Raw genomic sequence first — 8,414 nt, 5'->3', positions numbered from 1 at the left:
GCCTCATTTTCGGAGAATCCAGCCTGAGAGCTCTGTTTGCTTTTTAAAAAATGATTTTATTAGAGTTTTTATCTTTTTATACACAAAAAATAAACATAAGCAAACCTATTCACATCAGTTACAGTTTACAATTTATAAGTGCCCGGCATTTGAATTAGCCTCCTAACCCCAATTTTCCCCTTCTTCCCCGAGACCCCCTCCCCGTGGTTTCATTATTCGCTGGTTCATCAGTCCTATACATACCGGGGCAGCATAGTGATACTGTGTTACATCATGGTGGGTTGTTCTTATTTAGTTGCCTGTATTTACAAACTTACAATCCGGGGGGGGAGGAATTGTTGTTACCGCCAGCCGAGCAGGATTCTTCAGCGGCAATTAGAACATAGAACATAGAAAATACAGCACAGAACAGGCCCTTCGGCCCACGATGTTGTGCCGAACCTTTGTCCTAGATTAATCATAGATTATCATTGAATTTACAGTGCAGAAGGAGGCCATTCGGCCCTTTGAGTCTGCACCAGCTCTTGGAAAGAGCACCCTACCCAAACTCAACACCTCCACCCAACACCAAGGGCAATTTGGACATTAAGGGCAATTTATCATTGGCCAATTCACCTAACCCGCACATCTTTGGACTGTGGGAGGAAACCGGAGTACCCGGAGGAAACCCACGCAGAAACGGGGAGGACGTGCAGACTCCGCACAGACAATGACCCAAGCCGGAATCGAACCTGGGACCATGGATCTGTGAAGCAATTGTGCTATCCACAATGCTACCGTGCTGCCCTTAAGAACAAATAAATCTACACTATATAATTTTCCCGTAATCCATGTACCTATCCAACAGCTGCTTGAAGGTCCCTAATGTTTCCGACAAATTAGGGAGGCAAAAGCTAGGGTATTGGCCCTCCTCCCCACAAAGAGTTCTGGCTGGTCTGATACCCCGTAGACTGCCACTTTGGGGCACAGCTCCACCCACAACCTTGGGCAGTGCCTTGAAGAAGGCTGTCCAGAATCCGACAAGTCTGGGGCATGCCCAGGACATGTGGGTGTGGTTGACCGGGCCTCCCTGGCACCGTTCACATTTGTCCTCCATCTCCAAGAAGAACCTGCTCATTCGGGTTCTGGTTAGGTGTGCTCTATGTACCCCTCTCGGCTGTATTCGGCATAGCCTTGCATGTTGGAGGTGGAGTTGACCCTGTTCAGTGCTTCTATCCAGAGTCCCTATTCCAAACCCTAGCTCTTCCTCCCACTTTTCTCTTGTCTCATCCAGAGGGGAGCGTGTCTTCCCCAGTAGTCACCCATACAAGTTCCTGCAGTCTTCCCCCCCCCCCCCCCCCCCCCATGTTGTCCACGTCCAGCAGTTCTTCGAATAGTGATTGTTTTGGCACTCGTGGGTATGTTTTTATTTCCCTACCTAGGAAGTTCTTAACTTACTTATATTGTAGCTCATTGCCCCCGGTCAGTTGGAGCTTCTCTGTCAGTTCCTCTAGTGTTGTCAGTCTGTTGTCCGTATAGAAGTCCTTAATTGTCAGTGTCACCCCATCCGGTCTCCACCTTTTGAAGGTGGCCTCCATTTTGGCTGGCGCGAACCTATGGTTGTTGCAGATGGGGGCCTTGTGGACATTTTGGTCAGACCGTAGTGTTGTCTTAGCTGGTTCAATGATTAGAGCGTGATTATTACCACTGGCTTGTAGAGTGCTTGGCTGGTGGGGATGGGAGCACTGCCGTGGCCAGGACCCGGAGAGACATCCCTGTGCCGGAACCCTCCTCCATTTATAACCATTTGGTTTCTGGTTCCTTTATCCATCCCTTTACTCTTTCCACTGTAGCTGCCCAGTGGTAATATTGCAGGTTTGGGAAGGCCACGCCCCCCCCCCCCCCCCCCCCCCCCCGGGAGGGCCACGCCCCCACCCCATGCTTCCCATTCTTCGCAGGATGTTTTGGGGGATCTTTGGGTTCTCCCCCCTACCCCCACCCACCCACATAAACGTCAAGATAATTTTTTCTGCTGAGTTGAAAAAGGCCTTGGGCATGAAAAAGGCCTTGGGGATGTAGATCGGTATGAATCTGAACAGGAAGAGGAACCGGGGCAGAACGTTCATCTTGATCATCTGCACCCTCCCCGCCAGGGAGAATGGGAGTGTGCCCCACCTCTGCAGGTCCTTTTTAACTTCCTCTACCATGCTGGCAAGATTCCATTTGTGGATGTGTCCAGTCATGGGAGATTTGGATCCCCAGGTAACGGAATTTGTTTTGGGCTTGTTTAAATGAAAGTCCCTCCAGCTCTGCCTCTCTCCCTTGCGGGTTCACCAGGAAGATTTCACTTTTGCTCAGGTTGAGTTTGTCATCTGAAAAAGCGCCAAACTTTTTCAAGAGCGTCATGATTCCTTGGGGCTGGTTTAGCACAGTGGGCTAAACAGCTGGCTTGTATTGCAGAACAGTGCCAACAGCACGGGTGCAATTCCCAGCCTCCCCGAACAGGTGCCGGAATGTGGCGACTAGGGGCTTTTCACAGTAAGCTCATTGAAGCCTACTTGTGACAATAAGCGATTATTATTGTTCACTCCATGTTGCCTTGTGGGTCTGCGATGTAGAGAAGCAGATCATCTGTGTACAGCGGCACTGTGTGCTCTCTGTCTCCCCTCCGGATCCCCTTCCAATTCTTTGCCGATCTGAGAACAATTGCTAGTGGCTCGATCGCCAGAGCACACAGTAGTGGGGACAGCGGGCATCCCTGCCGTGTGCCTCTGTGCAGCTGGAAGTACTGAGAGCTGGTGGTGTTTGTCTGCAGCCTCGTCATGGGAGTGCTGTACAGGAGGTGAACCCTGCTCCAAGACAAAACGCTCCAGTACCTCTGAGGTACTTCCATTTGACTCTGTCAAAAGCCTTTTCTGCGTCGAGGGAGATGATCACCTCCAGTGTTCTCTCCCCAGATGTGGTCATTATCACGTTCGGCAGGCACCTGATGTTTGACGTTGGCTGTCTACTCTTAATAAAACCTGTTTAATCTTCTGTCACCACCTCTGATACACAGTTCTCCAGTCGCCTGGCTAGGATTTTGGCAAGTATTTTTGTGTCTATATTGAGCAGCGAGATGGGTCTGTATTCTGTTGGACCTTTGTCCTTCTTGGGTATCAGCAAGATTGAGGCTCATCCGTGAACCTCCATGGGTCCACTGCCCCCATCTGCCATGATTGTGCCAAGTTCTTTTGCCATGTTAGAGGTCTTCCCTGTTTTGGAGTTCGACCTGTCCGTCCGTGGGTCCTGTACACAGTTCAAGTCCCCCCACTCCCCATGATAGGTCAGTGTGTGTCAATGTTGGGGATTTCTGCCATGGTCTTCTTTATAAACTCAGTGTTGTCCCAGTTGGGAGCGTCCACGTTGACCAGGACCACTGATGCCCAGTCCAGGACATCGCTGACCATGATGTACCATCCCCCTGGGTTTGTAACTGTCCTTGCCGCAGTAAACACCGTCCTCTTATTTATCAGTATGGCTACCCTCCAGCTCTCATCTCGTGGCAAGAATGGTAGGTCTGTCCCACCCAGCTCTTACTTTTTTCCCCAATTCATTTTTTCCAATTAAGGGGCAATTTAGCATGGCCAATCCGCCTAGCCGGCACATCTTTGGGTTGTGGGGGTGAACCCCACACAAACACGGGGAGAATGTGCAAACTCCACACGGACAGTATCCCAGGGCCGGGATCGAACCTGGAACCTCAGCGCCATGAGGCAGCAGTGCTATCCACTGCGCCACCGTGCTGCCCCTAGCCCTTCCTTACCCACAGTCGATCCTCCCTCAGGTGCGTCTCCTGGAGGAAGACTATGTCAGCTTTCATACTTTTGAGGTGGACGAAAACTGTCGATATTTTCCCTGGGCCGTTAAGTCCCTTGATGTTCCAGGTGATTATTCTGATGGGTGATCTTTGACCCCCCCCCCTTGTGGGAGCACCAATACTTACCTTGTGGATGTGCCCCTGCGCTCTGGAGTCTCCCTTTGTTAGGGGCACATCCCTGGTAAATACTGAAGCTAAGTAATTGTTTAATATTTCTGCTATCTCTCTATCATTACATGTGATATTAATTTGTCTACCCCAAATGATCCTAGTCTCTTCACAGTCTTCCTTTTTTGAATCGATGTGTGTGTGAAATATGTTACTATTTTGTTTCACGGTCCCTGATTTAATTTCATAGTTCCTCTTTGCCCTCCTGATTGTTTTTTGACATCTTTCTGAATCTCTTCATGGTTTCTCTTAACATGCACTCCTCTGCTATCTATGTACTTAATCATTGCCTCTTTCTTCATCCTCAGTTAGCTTATTTCTTTATTCATTCATGGAGTCCCATTAGTGCCTAGTTTGTTCTTTCCTGTTAGTGGGCTACATTTCCCTGCACTCTGTTGAACATTGTTTTTTTAAAAATATGTTTATTCAAAATGTTCAACAATTTTCAACCAAACACTCCAGAAAGAAAGAAAGAAAAACAAAATTGTACATAGGAAACCAAACAAGGATACATTAACCCCATTTAACCAATAAATACAAAAGTGGGGAAAACGCCCCCTTTTAACAAAAACATTAACCAAACCCACCACCCCCCCAACCCGGGTTGCTGCTGTTTCGACCTCCACCTAGCATTCCGCGAGAAAGTCTAGGAACGGTTGCCACCGCCTGGAGAACCCCTGCACAATCCCTCGCAAGGCAAACTTTATCCTCTCCAACTTAATGAACCCTGCCATGTCATTGATCCAAGCTTCCACGCTCGTGGGCTTTGCATCTCTCCACATTAGTAGGATCCTCCGCCGGGCTACCAGGGACGCAAAGGCCAGAACTCCGGCCTCTTTCGGCTCCTGCACTCTCGGCTCGTCCGATACCCCAAATAGTGCTATCCCCCAGCTCGGCTTGACCCGGGTGTTCACAACTTTGGACATAGCCCTCGTAAAGCCCCTCCAGAACCCCTCCAGCGGCGGGCACATCCAGAACATATGAGCGTGATTCGCTGGGCTCCCCGAACATCTCACACATCTGTCCTCTACCCCAAAAAACCTACTCATCCTCGCCCCTGTCATATGCGCCCTATGTACTATTTTGAACTGTATTGGACTGAGCCTGGCGCATGAGGAGGAGGAATTGACCCGCCCACGGCATCAGCCCACAGACCCTCATTCAGCTCCTCCCCGAGCTCCTCCTCCACTTGCCCTTCCCCTCCTCCACCGAGGCCTACTCCACTTCCTGCAGCTCCTGATAAATCGCCGAGACTTTGCTTTCTCCAACCCATACACCCAAAATCACCCTGTCCTGAATCTTTCGTGCTGGAAGTAACGGAAATTCCGTCACCTGCCATCTCACAAACGCCCTCACTTGCATATATCTAAAAGCGTTCCGGGAGGCAACCCAAATTTCTCCTCCAGCGCCCCCAGGCTAGCAAAAGTCCCATCTATAAACAGGTCCCCCATCCTTTTAATTCCTGCCGTTGCCAACTTAGGAAGCCCCCATCCATCCTGCCCGGCACAAACCTATGATTATCCCGTATCGGGGACCAAATTGAGGCCCCCACCTCATACCTATGTCGCCTCCACTGCCCCCAGATCTTCAATGTCGCCGCCACCTCGTGGTGTACCTCGTCGAAGGTAGCGGCAACGGTGCCATCACCAGCGCCCCCAAGCTAGTACCCACACAAGACGCCGCCTCTAGCCTCTTCCACGCCGCCCCCTCTCCCTCCATTACCCATTTATGGATCATCGCCACATTAGCTGCCCAATAATAGCCGCACAGATTCGGCAGCGCCAGCCCGCCCCTGTCCCGACTGCACTTCACCCTCGGGGTCTTGTTCGCCCATACAAACTCCATAATACTCCTGCTTACCCGCTTGAAAAAAGCCTTGGGGATTAGGATGGGCAGGCACTGGAACACGAACACGAACCTTGGGAGGACCGTCATCTTGACCGACTGCACCCTACCCGCCAGGGAAAGTGGCAACATATCCCATCTCCTAAAGTCTTCCTCCATCTGGTCCACCAACCGTGTCAAATTAAGCTTATGCAGGGCCCCCCAGTTCCTAGCTACCTGGATACCCAGGTATCGAAAGCTCCTCTCCGCCCTCTTCAATGGCAGCTCCTCTAGCCCCCTTTCCTGGCCCCCCGCATGCATTACAAAGAGCTCACTCTTCCCCACGTTGAGCTTGTAGCCCGAGAAGTCCCCAAACGCCCTAAGGATCCGCATGACCTCTGCCATCCCCTCCACTGGATCTGCAATATATAAAACAGGTCATCAGCATACAACGACACCCGTTGTTCCTCCCCTCCACGGACCAACCCCTCCAGTTCTTAGACTCCCTTAATGCCATGGCCAGTGGCTCAATTGCCAGCGCGAACAGCAAAGGGGACAGGGGACACCCCTGTCTCGTCCCCCTGTACAATCTGAAATATTCCGATCTCCGCCGGTTCGTAGACACGCTCGCCACCGAGGCTCTGTATAACAACCTGACCCACCCTATGAACCCTTCCCCGAACCCAAACCTGTTAAGCACTTCCCATAGATACTCCCACTCCACCCGATCAAAGGCCTTCTCCGCGTCCATAGCCGCCACCATCACCGCTTCCCCTCCCACCGAGGGCATCATAATCACGTTCAGGGGCCTCCGCACATTCGCTTTTTACTGCCTGCCCTTCACGAACCCCGTCTGGTCCTCATGTATCACTCCCGGGACACAATCCTCAACCCCGTAGCGAGGACCTTCGCCAGCAACTCGGCATCTACGTTAAGGAGCGAGATCGGCCTATACGAATCACACTGCAGTGGGTCCTTATCCCGCTTGAGAATCAGCGAGATCAGTGCCCGAGACATTGTCGGGGGCAGAGTCCCTTCCTCCCTCGCCTCATTGAAGGTTCTCACCAGCAACGGGCCCAACAGATCCACATACTTCCGATAAATTCAACCGGGAACCCATCCGGTCCTGGGGTCTTGCCCGCCTGCATTCTCCCCAATTCCTTAACCAGCTCCTCCAGCCCCATCGAGGCCCCCAGGCCAGCCACCTGCTCTTCCTCCACCCTCGGGAACCTCAGTTGATCTAAGAACCGCCGCATCCCCTCGCCCCCCTCCGGGGGCTCTGACTTGTACAGGTCCCCATAGAAATCCCTAAATACCTCATTTATTTTAACCGCACTCCGCACCGTATTTCCCCCCCCCCATATTCCTGATTCCTCCAATCTCCCTCGCCGCCTCCCTCTTACGTTGCTGATGTGCCAGCATCCGACTCGCCTTCTCCCCATACTCATACACTACCCCCTACATTTTCCTCCACTGAGCCTCTGCCTTCCCCGTGGTCAATAAATCAAATTCCGTTTGGAGGTTCCGTTGCTCCCTCAGCAGCCCCTCTTCGGGGGCCTCTGCATAGCTCCTGTCCATGCTTACTATCCCCCCCACCAACCTCTCCCTCTCCATCCTCTCTCTCCTCCCCCTGTGAGCCCTAATTGAAATTAGCTCTCCTCTAAACACTGCCTTCCGAGCCTCCCAAACCACACCCACCTGCACCTCCCCATTATCATTGGCCTCTATGTATCTCTGAATGCACCCCCGGACCCGCCCACAAACCTCCTCATCCGCCAACAGTCCCACATCCAGGCGCCACAGCGGGTGCTGGTCCCTCTCCTCCCCCAACCCCAACTTCACCCAGTGCGGGGCGTGGTCCGAAATCGCTGTGGCTGAATATTCCGTTCCCTCCACTCTTGGGATCAGTGCCCTACTCATCACAAAGGAGTCTATCCGTGAATAGGCCTTATGTACATGGGAGGAAAAAGAGAACTCTCTGGCCCCCGGCCTGGCAAACCTCCACGGATCCACTCCCCCCATCTGGTCCATAAAACCCCTTAGCACCTTGGCCGCAGCTGGCCTCTTACCCGTCCTTGACCTGGATCGGTCCAATGCTGGGTCCAGTACCATATTAAAGTCCCGTCCCCCCCCCATTATCAAGCTCCCCGCTTCCAGATCCAGGATCCGACTCAACATGCGCTTCATAAACCCTGCATCGTCCCAATTTGGGGCAGACACATTCACCAGTACCACCTGGGTCCCCTGCAACCTACCACTCACCATCACGTATCGACCCCCATTATGCGCCACAATATTCAGCGCCTTGAACGACACCCGCTTCCCCACCGGTATTGCAACCCCTCTGTTCTTTGCATTCAGCCCTGAATAAAAGACCTGCCCTACCCATCCCTTTCTCAGCCTGATCTGATCTGCCACCTTCAAGTGCGTCTCCTGAAGCATAACAACGCCTGCCTTCAGTCCCTTTAAGTGCATGAACACTCAGGCCCTCTTGACCGGCCCATTTAGGCCCCTCACATTCCATGTTATCAGCCGGATCAGGGGGCTACTCGCATACCCCCTGCCGACTAGCCATCCCCTTTCT

The sequence above is a fragment of the Scyliorhinus torazame genome, chromosome 21, assembly GCF_047496885.1.
Source record: "Scyliorhinus torazame isolate Kashiwa2021f chromosome 21, sScyTor2.1, whole genome shotgun sequence".
Classification (NCBI taxonomy): domain Eukaryota; kingdom Metazoa; phylum Chordata; class Chondrichthyes; order Carcharhiniformes; family Scyliorhinidae; genus Scyliorhinus; species Scyliorhinus torazame.
Note: the sequence above shows the minus strand (reverse complement) of the source record.